We start from the raw sequence: 14,144 nt of genomic DNA, 5'->3' as shown, positions 1-14,144 counted from the left end.
ATCTAAAACAGATGGCATTACTTTGAGTTAAATAAAATGGTATGACAACAAACCTGTTCATTTGCTCAGTACTTTTGCTCATCCAACATCAGTAATGGAGAGATGGGACCATACAAAGAAAGAAAAAAATAAATGTCGAATGCCATAGTATCGTTCATTATTACAATCAGTACATGGTGGCGAGGGGAGGGAGGGGGGGTTTATCTATTGGATACAACTGATAGCATTGTGTTGCATAAAGATCCGATCAAAGAAGTGGTATTTGAGACTTGTATTTCACTTGCTTGATCTGACTGTAGTCAATGCTTGACTGTTATATAGAAGAGATTGTACAAGTTGTAAAGTGAGAAAACCAGATTAGCTCAGCCCACCGGACTTCAAAGCTAACGAAGCTGCTTGTCTTTGCAAAGAGAATAAGGATGGACAGAGAAAAAGGGAAGACCTAATGGTTTGTCAACTGGAACTGTAATTCAGCTGAAGAAGAAAATTGGGTCAGCGGCACCACTGCCTGAAAATGCAGTGAGGAAGGATGGAATGGATCGAGGGATGGAATGGGTCACTGAGCCCAATTTTCAGAAAAAAGAAGACAGTGCAAAAAAAAAACAGGATGTAATGATGCAAAAAGAGTGTTTTGCACAATATATAAAGTGCATCTTTGTTTCACATCATATTCTAATAGTTCCAATTAGAAGCTAAGAAACTGACAAACGATAACATTAAAATCAAATTTTAGCTTTGCATTTTTCCAAAATTATTGCATTGTATGTACTTCTGCATGCTATTAAGCGTTATTCCATTATTACTTACAATTTTACTGTATCATACATCTGCATTGTTGTCTTACAATGGAAATAGTACAATACTCGTACAAGAGTGAATCTAATGTGTAACTGCTCACGGTGATCTCAGAGTCATAAACCTATTTAGAAAATATAAATAATTTTTAAAATAAAAGTCCACCTTGTATGTGTTAAACACATTATTCTTTAACATTCTGTGCATGTTGTTGTTGAGGTCTTCAGTCCTGAGACTGGTTTCATGCAGCTCTCCATGCTACTCTATCCTGTGCAAGCTTCTTCATCTCCCAGTACTTACTGCAACTTACATCCTTCTGAATCTGCTTAGTGTATTCATCTCTTGGTCTCCCTCTACGATTTTTACCCTCCACGCTGCCCTCCAATACTAAATTGGTGATCCCTTGATGCCTTAGAATATGTCCTACCGACCGATTCCTTCTTCTAGTCAAATTTTGTCACAAACTCCTCCCCAGTTCTATTCAATACCTACTCATTAGTTATGCGATCTACCCATCTAATCTTCAGCATTCTTCTGTAGCACCACATTTCGAAAGCTTCTATTCTCTTCTTGTCGAAACTGTTCATCGTCCATGTTTCACTTCCATACATGGCTACACTCCATACGCTTAAATCTATACTCGATGTTAACAAATTTCTTTTCTTCAGAAACGCTTTCCTTGCCATTGCCAGTCTACATTTTATATCCTCTTTACTTCGACCATCATCAGTTATTTTGCTCCCCAAGTAGCAAAACTCATTAACTACTTTAAGTGCCTCATTTCCTAATCTATTCCCTCAGCATCACCCGTCTTAATTCGACTACATTCCATTATCCTCGTTTTGCTTCTGTTGATGTTCATCTTATATCCTCCTTTCAAGACACTGTCCATTCCGTTCAACTGCTCTTCCAAGTCCTTTGCTGTCTCTGACAGAATTACAATGTCATCTGCGAACCTCAAAGTTTTTATTTCTTCTCCATGTATTTTAATACCTACTCCGAATTTTTCTTTTGTTTCCTTTACTGCTTGCTCAATATACAGATTGAATAACATCGGGGAGAGACTACAACCCTGTCTCACTCCATTCCCAACCACTGCTTCCCTTTCGTAACTCTCGACTCTTATAACTGCCATCTGGTTTCTGTACAAATTGTAAATAGCCTTTCGCTCCCTGTATTTTACCCCTGCCACCTTTAGAATTTGAAAGAGAGTATTCCAGTCAACATTGTCAAAAGCTTTCTCTAAGTCTACAAATGCTAGAAACGTAGGTTTGCCTTTCCTTAATCTATTTTCTAAGATAAGTCGTAGGGCCAGTATTGCCTCACGTGTTCCAACATTTCTACGGAATCGAAACTGATCTTCCCCGAGGTCGGCTTCTACCAGTTTTTCCATTCGTCTGTAAAGAATTCGTGTTAGTACTTTGCAGCCGTGACTTATTAAACTAATATTCTGTGCATATAAATATTTTTTTCTACAGGAGATAATAATTTCGGCAGTACAGGGTGAAGGAGGGTAGGAGGGGTGTAGAAGCATTCCACCAGAACTGACCTTGGAGGGCGAGTTCGAAAATTTTCGCGCAATCTAAGACACCACAGTTGAGGGCTAGTCATACTCTTTCCTGTGCCTCACGCAAATGGAGCGAGGTAAAATCGACTGTCTATGACTCTGTGTGAGTGCTAACTTCTCTTATGTTGACCTAGCGATCCTTACTCGAGATGGACGTTGGTGGCAGTAGAATCATTCTGCAGTCAGCTGCAAATGCCGATTTCCTAAAACTTATGAGTAGTGTTTCGAGAAAATAACTTCGTTTTCCCTCCAGAAATTCCCGTTTCAGTTCACGAAGCACCTCTGTAACACTTTTGTGTTGATCAAACGTACAGGTAACAAGTCTAGCAACATGCCTCTGAATTTCTTCTATGTCTTCCCTTAATCCAACCTGGTCTGAATCCTAGGCAGTCGAGCTGTACTTAAAGAACGGTAGATGAGCTAAACTTTCCCAAAATTGTCCCACTGAACTGAAGCCGACCAATCGTCTGCCCTCTTACCGATCGTAAGCGCTAATTATATTTCATATACCTTTACAACGTTATATCTAGATATTTAATCGACATGATTGTGTCAATCAGTCTCCAATACCACTGCATTCGACCGTTATAGCATTGTTTTTCTACTCATCTGCATTGATTTGCATTTTGTCATGTGTAGAACAAGCAGCCATTCCTCAACCAAATAGAAATTGTCTCTAAGTCATCTTGTATCCTTCTACAGTCACTTAACGATGACACTTACCCGTACACTACAGAGTCATCAGCAAACAGTCCGACTGCTGCCAACCCTGTACGCCATATAATTTATGTATATGGAGAGCAAGAGCGGTCCTAAAACACTTTCCTGGGGCACTCCTGGCGGTACCCTTGTCTCTGATGAACACTCACCGCCCAGGACAACGTACTGGGCTCTATTACTTACGAAGTCTTCGAGCCACTCACGTACCAGAGAACCTACTCCATATGCTCGAACCTTCATTAACTGCCTTCAATGAGGCACTCTGTCAAACGCTTTCCGAAAATCTAAAAATATGAAATCAGATTGTTGTACTTCATCCATAGTCCGCTGGTTATCGCATTAGAAAAGGGCAGGCTGAGCTTCGGACCAGCAATGCTTTCTACATCCATGCTTATTTGTGGGCATATGCTGGCCATCCCAAGGAAATTTATTACAGTCGAACTCAGAATATGTTCAAGAATTCTGCTGTAAACCAATGTTAAAGATATTGGTCTGTAATTTTGAGGGGTCCGTTATTTTACACTAATTATACACAGGAGTCACTTACGCTTTTCCCATTCACTTGGGACTTTCCACTAGGCGAGGGATTCGCAATAAATGCAGGCTAAGTGAAAGACCAATGCCGAAGACTACTCTGACGACTTATTTGTTTTCAACCCTTTCAGTTGCTTATCAACGCCAACAAGGATGCCTGTCTATTTCTGTGCCCTCCGCGCGAGACTCTGAGCGACAGTCAAACGATGGCCTTCCTTTTGCTGTCCTCTTTTGCCACGCTAGACTGGTCGACAAGTGGCTGGATAGTAGCCTTCGATCCGATAGCGATTTTGCACAGAGCCAGAATTTCGCGGTTTCTCGGCAAGATCTTTCGCTGGAAAGGTGTATATTAATGGCGGTGGAAAAATAATCGTATACTACGCGTGTCGATCTTTTTGTAGTCGTTCGAATTTCTGCTAACTTTTGCCTGTCGACTTTTCTCCTTTCGTTTTTGAACCAAGAATGCAACAGTCTCTCAGAATTTTCTGAATCGCGTTACCAAACCACGGTGGATCTTTTCCGTCCTTAATCAGCTTACCCGGCACATACTTCTCCCATTAAGCTATGCATGGTGGAAGTCTCGTTTCCGAAATGTTGCCCGCATCTCGTGGTCGTGCGGTAGCGTTCTCGCTTCCCACGCCCGGGTTCCCGGGTTCGATTCCCGGCGGGATCAGGGATTTTCTCTGCCTCGTGATGGCTGGGTGTTGTGTGATGTCCTTAGGTTAGTTAGGTTTAAGCAGTTCTAAGTTCTAGGGGACTGATGACCATAGATGTTAAGTCCCATAGTGCTCAGAGCCATTTGAACCATTTTCCGAAATGTTGCCTTCGTAAGGAACGGAAAAGTCACCATCCCTTTCCCACGGCACTAAGTATGCGTATCTTCATAAAACCTCAAATAGTTACTACAGTAAGAAAACAGTTGCAAGATGAAAAACACTCAAGAAAAGCATACTCCTCCAAAATTCAAATAATTAGTAATAACTGTCAGGTGCTAATTTAAAATAACATATCATGTTTTTTTTTTCATTTACTGACGAGGTGTTCACTTGCAGTGTGTGCCCGCTGATCAGTACTTGCCGGTATATGTATGAAGTCGTCGCCATTGGAACGACTGCCATCCTATGCAATCTAACAATGGGCTACACTCAGTGAGTAACTGTTGTAAAATAGCCTTCATTTAACAACTAATTTCATAACCGCTACTACAAATAACAACCACATTTGAGCTTGAACGTGCCTACAACATGCTGTCACGAAGGTCAGCTAATCGGTACAGCGCGAGAGTGTTTTCCGCAGTTAATGAAATTGTCTCTCAATTTTTCCATAGTCGACAATGAGTTGTAAGAGAAGAGTGGTGCATGAATGTGATTTACTTTAAATTTTGTGTGTAGTTTATAGTGAATACAGTGAAAAAATGACCGACAATCGAAAGTTATTTGTATTTCACGGACGAATGACAACCGAAAATGAAAATAGGAATTCGAAAAATATACTACCTGAGATGAAATATTGCAAGAAAAAGGGTGACTCAAACTCAAATACAGTTATTAAAAATTCATTAATTGTACTGATAATAAGCACTCTATTTTCAGGCCGTAAGTGGCCCCTCGGGACCATCCGACAGCCGCGTCACCCTCACTGAGGATGCGGATTGTAGGGAAATGTGGTCAGCACACCGCTCTCCCGGTCGTTATGATGGTTATATTTGACCAGAGCCGCTACTATTCGGTCGAGTAGCTCCTGAATTGGCATCACGAGGCTGAGTGCACCCCGAAAAATGGCAACAGCGCATGGCGGATCGGAAGGTCACCCATCCAAGTGCCGGCCACGCCTTACAGCGCTTAACTTCAGTGATCTGACGGGAACCGCTGTATCTACTGTGGCAAGGCCGTTGCTCCAAATGTACTGATAGTGAAAATATATACCTAGCCAGAACCTCTGCCGGCTTGAAGTGCTCTGATGAGAAGGGTAACGGACTCCTGGTCAGTACTTCCGTTGTTCTAAATTGTACTCAAAAAAGGGAGATTGACGATTCCCTAAAGTACAGGATTTAATTGAATCTGTGGAAATCTGACAAAAAATATAATTTCGAGAATGACGTAGGTGACGTAAAGGGAACATTTCCATTGGACTGGCTGTCATTATACTCATGACTGGTTTATTCTAAGGCAGTTAAAAGTGCACTTTCTAAGTTGCTTGTGCTTTTACAGTCACTTGTGTCAGACAGTACGACACATTCATACGCCTTCCATTCACCAATGAATTCTGAAAAGCGGAAAGATGTAACTGTAAAGTTACCTAGTTCTGTTAATATTATAACAAGCCAAATTAAGGACGTGGAAGAAAGCGAGTATCTTGCAAACTTAGCAGAAACTAGTTGCGCTAGGCTGAAATCAGTTCTTCGTTGCATATTGTTTGATGCATTATTTGACATCCCTCTAAAAGGAAAAACCAATTAAAATGCTGTTTTGGATCCATTTTAGAATAGAGTCAAGTGACGAAGCATGGCGACAACATTTTGATTTCAAAATGATTTAAATTCTGAAATAAAATGTACAGGTTTATGTTATGCAGTATCCTAGGAGTTGTGCGTGAGAGGGAACACGATGTAGTTTCTACATAAGGGGAATTGAAAGTCGATGCTGAAGCTTGTGACAGTGGTTCAAAGTCGCAAAATGTGAGAAATACTATCCATACGATGTTTACAATGGCTGAAAAATAGTTGAGAGAACAGGGCATACAACAGTACCGATCAAAAACTACGTAAAATATGGGAAAACACCAGCTCCAAAACATTAATAAACAGAAGTTACATTTAGCATACCGATTAACCAAGAGCATCTATAATAAGAAATGCCTATCTCGCAATTTCAAACTAAAATACTACCAAGCAGCTATCCGCCCTGAAGCCCTATATGCCTCAGAGTGCTTGAACAGGAAAGGCTTGACAAATAAACTAGAGATTCAGAAGAGGAAGATCCTGAGAAAAATTCTGTGACCCGTTAAAACAGATGGTAAGTATAGAAGACAATCGAACCAGGAGCTATACAATCACACCGAGAAAATCACAGATATAGCCAGGATAAGACGTCTCACTTTCTACGGCCATATCACAGGGATTACTGGGCAAACATCAAGTCCCTCTCCAGGCTGAAAAGTTGAATATCGTGGTCCTTAGCTGGTCCAACCGAAAGAAGAAGAAGAAACAGGAGAATATCACGGAATTAAAAGGAAAAGATTTGGATGACATGTCTTTAACACTTATTCGTAAAGAAGCAGGTAACAATCAGACAACAAGAAACAGGATTACATGGTTTTCAGTGAAACAGTGGGGAGCAATGAAGATTTGAGATTATAAGTTTTTCATAAATCACCAAATAATTTTTCTTACAAAATTAAAATTTTCCCAAGACTATTGTTTTCTTTGCGAAATTCTACAGAACTAGTCAGATTTTGTACATAGGACTCTTGAACTATAGTATGCTACCAATAGCTCTGAAAAACAGTATATTTCTCGAAAGTCGGATGCCAACTTCGGACGACTGGTGAAAGCTGACAACAGCGTCACCAGCGATCAGTTATTCCTTTCGCCTACTCTACTATGCAATCAAACTTCGGTCTTAATTTGACGAGAATGTACTTTTGGCGGGGAAAATCGAAAAAGGAGAGAATCGAAACGTCTGAGATGTGCTTCTACATAAGAAAATTAGGTGGAATGATGCGATAAGGAATGAGGAGATACTTCGTAGGATCGACGCGGAGACTAACATCTGGAAAACACTGGCAAGAAGTAGGGACAGAATGACAGAACATGTGTCAAAACATCAAGCAGTAACTTCTGTGGTACTTGCAGGAGCTCTAGAGGTAGGGTTGCCATCCGTCCCAATATGTCGGGCCGTCACCATTATGGGCTTTCTTGTCCAGGTATCCCAACAAGACCAAATTTTGTTCCGATTTTGCAAAATACTGTTATGAGTTTGGCTCAGCTACTGAAGTAACGCCATCTGTTGACGCAGGATGTAAATGCAGCCTCGGTTAATTTTATTTGTGTCAACAAGTTTTATGTAAAAAGGTCGTTGGGGTTGCATGTTGAGTGTCTAGTACCGACGATGCAAGCACCTTCTAGATTTACCACCATCATTCGAGAAAATACCAGACTTCTTCAGTAGTATAGGGCTGGAATTACTTAAGCAGCGCCACGCGGAAGAATCGGCAGTTCCCATTTGAATAGGTATCTGATAAAACGATTCTTTCTAAACGTAATTCGAACGTGCAATATAAAAAGCGTGGAGAAGAATAAAGTCTCGATAACTGGAATAAGAAATACATTAATCGACTCTCAAAGAAGTCTGAATGAAAGGAAGACAGGCAGTTTTACTGGCACGCAGGCCAAGATGAATGCGAACGAATTAAAGAATGTGAACCCTAACCAAGAAATAATTAATTTGATTTCAGAAGTGAGGACGAAACAATGGCTTTCTATGCCATAGCATTACTTAGAGAAATGGGCTATTTCTTTTAATAAATATGAAATATTTCGTTGGGTGACGCTATCTGAGACCACAGATTTGGTGATGATTCACAGTTATATACCTGACTAAAAATTGTATGAAGACTTCAGGCGACAATTTTTTTCAGGAATATGTGTATCTGAAGATCTTTTTAGAAACTAAGTGTGGCTCGGAAGAATGGAAGCCCAAACACTCTGTGGAACAAAGGTGAATTCACTTTCTCAAGGAAACCGAAAATCCTGGACACACATGCTTGCAGAAATCCTAAAACCGAAACTGCCTGAAAAAATCTACAAACAAGGAGATAAATTGACGTTTCAAATAAATTGTAAACTGAATTTAATGCGGAGGAAACGCACTCATAAACAAATATGTTCGCAAGATTCTTGCCAACTAGGTTTAAGGACTTTCAGGCACATCGCACATGGCATGAACTCAGTAAATGGCTGATTCTCTTAATTCTAGCTTGCAGTCCCGTATCCTTTTCCAGCAGATATATTGTTATATACTGTCCCTTACAATCGTCAATATCATTTTGTAGGTTTGGCTATAATCACATTCTCTACTAGTCAGAAGATCTGTGGTCAGCGTTTGGTAAAAACTGAAAAAATCGCTCTACAAGGGAGAGCTTTCCATTCCCCTGAGATACATACCAAATTACGAGAATTGACCTATGTGCAATAAGTCTGTGGTAAACGCAACAGTTATCGAAAAATAATTTGTTCGAACTGCGATGAGAAGAACCAACCACTCACAAATTTCAGTTGATAAATACGATTCTCTACCGCTTTCTTTGGATCCGTACGGTTGTACGTGCTCGGAAAGGATTGATCAAATTTCGCAATGAGCTTAGCGAACTTGCGAAGTTCTCACAAGCACATGATCCGAAGCCTTCATTAGAAACTCTCATTGGTACACCAGAAAACCCAATGCCTTTCGAACAGCAACAACACATTTGAAGAACCCCGCTAAAATTTTTCTCCTTCTGAAGCTCTTTTGTTATTTTTCTGCAAATCAGCTCTGACGTCGTGGATATGTATATAGCGTTTTTCCAGTTCTCATAACCTTTTTCTCTAAAAGTGGAATTTTCTTATGAAAAAGCATACAACCACGGATAATGTAGGTTGTAGCTAGATATAACGGGAATTAGTGAAGTTCGGTGGCAGTAGGGACACGACTTGTGGTCAGATGAACACAGGGTTATAAATACAAAGTCATATAGGGGTAACCCAGTAATGGGTTTAATAATGAATAAAAAAATAAGAAAGCGGGTAAGCTCTTATGAACAGCACAGTGAACGCACTATCGTAGCCGAGATAAACACGAAGCACACGCCTACCACAGTTGCACAAATTCACATACCAACTAGCTCCGCAGATGATGAAGAGACTGAAGAAATGTACGATGAGATAAAATTTTCAGGTAGCTAAAGGAGACGAAAATTTTAACTGTGATGGAGGACTAGAATTCGACAGTAGGAAAAAGAAGAGAAGAAAAAATAGTAGGTGAAAATGGACTGGGAGGACGGAATGAAAGAGGTAGAATTTTGCACAGAATATAATTTAATCATGGCTAACACTTGATTTTCGAATCATAAAAGAAGGCTGTATACTTGAAAGAGGCCTGAAGTCACCGGAAGGCTTCAGATTGATGATATAATGGCTAGACAGAGATTTAGGAACCAGATTTTAAACTATGGTACATTTGCAGGAGCAGTTGTGGACCCTGGCCACAATTTATTGGTTATCAAGTGTAGATTAAAACTGAAGAAACTGGAAAAAGGAAGGAAATTAAGGAGATCGGACCCGCATAAGTTGAAAGAATCGGGTGTTGTTGAGAGCTTCGGAGGGAGCATTAGGCAACGGTTGACTAGAACAGGGGAAAGGAATACAGTAGAAGACGAATGGGTAGCTTTAAGAGATGAAATAGTGAAGGCAGCACAGGCTTAAACAGGTAAAAAGGCAAGGCCTAGTAGAAATCCTTCGATAATACAAGAGAAATTGAATTTAACTGATGGAAAGAGAAAATTTAAAAATGCAGCAAATAAAACCGGCGAAAGGGAGTACGAACTTTTAAAAAATGAGATTGACAGGAAGTGCGAATGGCTAGAGAACAAATATAAGGATTTGGAAGCATATATCGCTAGGGGAAAGATAGATACCGCCAACAGGAAAATTAAAGAGGCCTTTTGGGAAAAAACTACTGATAGCCTTGGGAGAGTCAGCTATGATGAAACTCTTCCATCTGCTATGCAAGTTGTATGAGGCAGGCGAAATACTCTCAAACTTGATGAAAAATGTAGTAATTCCAATTCCAACGAAAGCAGTTGCTGACAGGTGTGAAAATTACCGAATTTCGTAAATCATAGTTGCAAAATACTAACGCGAATTCTTTACAGAGGAATGGAAAAACGGACAGAATCTGATCTCGGGAAAGATCAGTTTGGGTTCCAGAGAAGTGCAGGTACACGCGAGGCAATGCTGACCCCATGACTTATCTTAGAAGATAGATTAAGGAAAGGCAGACCTACATTTATAGTATTTGTAGACCTAGAGAAAGCTTTTGACAATGTTGACTGGAATACTCTCTTTGAAATTTCTGAAGGTAGCAGAGGTAAAATAAAGGAGTGAAAGGCTATTTACAGCTTGTACAGAAACCAGACTGCAGCTATAAGAGTCGCGGGGCATGAAAGGGAGGCAGTGGTTGAAAAGGAAGTGAGACAGGATTGCAGCCTATCCCCGATATTATTCAATCAGTATATTAAACAAGCAGTAAAGGAAACCAAAGAAAAATTTTGAGTATGAATTAAAGTTCTTGGAGGAGAAATAAAAACTTTTAGGTCTGCTGATGACATTGTAATTCTATCAGAGATAGCAAAGGACTTGAAAGCGCAATTGAACGGAATGGGCAGTGTCTTTAAAGGAGGATATACGATGAACATCAACAAAACAAGGATAGTGGAATATAGTCAAACCAGGTGAAGCTAAGGGAATCAGATTAGGAAAGGAGACACTTAAAGTAGTAAAGGAGTTCTGCTATTTGGGGAGCAAAATAACTGATGATAGTCGAAGTAGAGAGGATATAAAATGTAGACTGGCAATGGCAAGGAAAGCGTTTCTGAAGAAGAGAAATGTGTTAACATTGAGTATAGATTTAAGTGTCAGGAAGTCTTTCCTGAAAGTATTTGTATGGAGTGTATCCATGTATCGAAGTGGAACATGGACGATAAATAGTTTAGACAGGAAGAGAATAGAAGCTTTGGAAATGTGGTGCTACAGAAGAATGCTGAAGATTAGATGGGTTGATCACGTAACTAATGAGGAGGTACTGAATAGAACTGGGGAGAATAGGACTTTGTGGCACAGCCTGATTAAAAGAAGGGATCAGTTGGTAGGAAACGTTGTGAGGCATCAAGGGATCACCAGGTTAGTAATGCAGGGAAGCGTGGAGGGTAAAAATCGTAGAGGGTGACCAAGAGATGAATACAGTAAGCAGAATCAGAAAGATGTAGGCTGCAGTAGCTATCTGGAGACGAATAGGCTCGCACAGGATAGAGTAGCAAGGAGATTTGCATCAAAACAACCTTCGGACTGAAGAACACAACAACAATAACAATGTAACTAAGCAATCTCTTGAGTCAATAATATGAATTAAGGATGTTGACATAATTTTTCTTAAAAAACAATAAGGTTAATAATATGTGGACAGAGAAGGGAGAAAAACAGCTTATTACGACTGAAAGGGAAATAAACTATAGTTTTATAAAAATATGAAAAGGCTGTGTTTTATTTCAATAGTTACTGATAATCTAGAATCGTCGGCAACAACAGCAGTAATAGGTAGTCAATATTCTGCCAGAAAACGAAGTTCTTACAAGGAAAAATCAAAGTTGCCGGACAAATACCAGAATTCTGGAGCAGTTTTCATCAACAAAATTGATAAGAGACTAGCAACAATAAAAGATTTACTAGTGGAGAAACTATGCTCCTCCGCAGGAAGGTTTATTTAAAAGATTAGGTTATAATTTTTTTTTTTTTTTTTTTTTAGCACCGACACAGGATCACAATACTGTATATTACATGCTGTCAGTATATAGTTATTATGGACCCTGTTTGATCACACAATGCTTTTAGATACGTTTTCCTGGTCATCGTGGCACTCATTCTCTCTCCGTGGTCTGTTTTTTCTTTCTCCAGCCCACTTGCTTTTTTTTCGTTTCCTGGCAGTACTACCTAACAATTAAACCTTTGAGTGAGCAGCTTCCTGTCTACTAATTCCCTGTTTATATAGGGCTGCCTGAAGGTCATTTTTAATTTGTTCTGTGTATTTTTTCTCAGTGTACTTCCACTGCAGTAGAATACAGCGCAAGTTGTAAATGCCTTAATTTTTGTTAAGTTTCATGATAGCAAACATTATTTGATATCTAGTATATGCATTTGAGGTGGCTCAGTATACCGTACGTTTGTAAGCGGCTCTAAAATATCAAGAAATTAAAACTGTCAATTCAGTTCCGATTACATTGGTCCTCTTATTTCTTTTGTTTACTGCAACGATACATGAAACGCAAATAAACTAATGGGAAAGGCATCAGTTGTGCTGGCGCATCTTTTCTTGAGTGTTTCAGGACACTGTCTGCAGGTAAATAAAAAGCACCGACACGTCAAGAATTTAACTTTACACGTTACTCAGCAATTTCGATTACAAATTTGTGCAAGTTTAAACATTGCAACTCTTTGTCACACGATATACTCTTTATCATTTCTTAAATATTAAGATGATTTATGCCAACAAATGCAAACTGCACTTGATGCTCGCAATCGAGGGTCTCTTGTTGACAATGGAATGAACTGAATCCTTCTTACAGATGTATCACCCAAGCACGAAGCTTGACAGCCAATAGCGTGTATTTAGGTTCTTAATTTTCTGCAGAAATATATGACTGCCATTGTTTGACCCACATATTATAGTATAAGCACTTGAAACTATCTAGTATAGAAACAACTGTAAAAAACCCAATATTTAAGAAATCTTCTAAACCGTTCCAGTTAACATTTCCAAGTCTCTTCTGCTTTTCTTGCCTTTTATTTCTTTGTTTGCTCTAATGATACACTAAACGCAAGTGAACGAATGAGAAACGCATGAAACAGTCTCCAACTATTTAACACTAACCACGAAACGAAATTAGGCAACATTCAGATGTGTTGACACGGTTACATTCATCTTTACTGTATTGTTTCAGTCACCTGCAGACAGATAAAAGGCACTGATGCGTCAAGAATTACTCCTCACATTGTTACGGAGCTAATTTCATCCTGAATCTGTTGAAGCTAAAATATTGCCGCTCATTGTTAGACGGTGTACTCGTCGGCGAATCTGAAATCTTAAAATTACCTACATTAACATACAAAAAATCTTTTTGCTGCACTTGAGACAAATACATAACACGTCCTATACTACACACGTAACTGTTAGGACCAACATCAGGGACGGATTTTCGCATGGGCCATGTAGACCCGAGCGCAGGGCGTTAGAGAGAAAAAGGTGGTGCCGAGACACATCGATAGGCGCTTTTATTTTCGGTAGGTTAGGTCACAAAAAAGGAATTGCATGTGTTTTGAAAATATGGCTGTCGCTAGCATGTCGTTTACGTCGTTTTGAGTTATGTTGGTGCTGTACCGCTGTTTTTGACATCGCTTCGTGTACAAGTTGAAATTTCCTTGGTTGTCAGTTGTCATCCTTGCGCATGTTAGCTGTTATTCTTTGTTAAAGAGTAAGCTATCCAACATGACATCAAAATGCTAAGAGGTACACAAAATAGAAAACGAACTACTAAACGGAAAACGGAAGATAGCATTCAAGTAAAGATTGGCGAATGTTTTCGAAATACAAATTCGAACCAGTCTATCGGTAGTAATTACATCAGCAATTAAGGTGAAATTGTAACACCATTTAATGAAAGTGTTGATGACCGTTAACGGCACAGTGTTGGTAGAGTTAGGCGTGAAACGACGCTGATG

The sequence above is a fragment of the Schistocerca serialis genome, chromosome 7 (assembly GCF_023864345.2).
Source record: "Schistocerca serialis cubense isolate TAMUIC-IGC-003099 chromosome 7, iqSchSeri2.2, whole genome shotgun sequence".
NCBI classification, from domain to species: Eukaryota; Metazoa; Arthropoda; class Insecta; order Orthoptera; family Acrididae; genus Schistocerca; species Schistocerca serialis.
The sequence above is the reverse complement of the archived record's forward strand: the minus strand, read 5'-3'. Positions refer to the sequence as shown.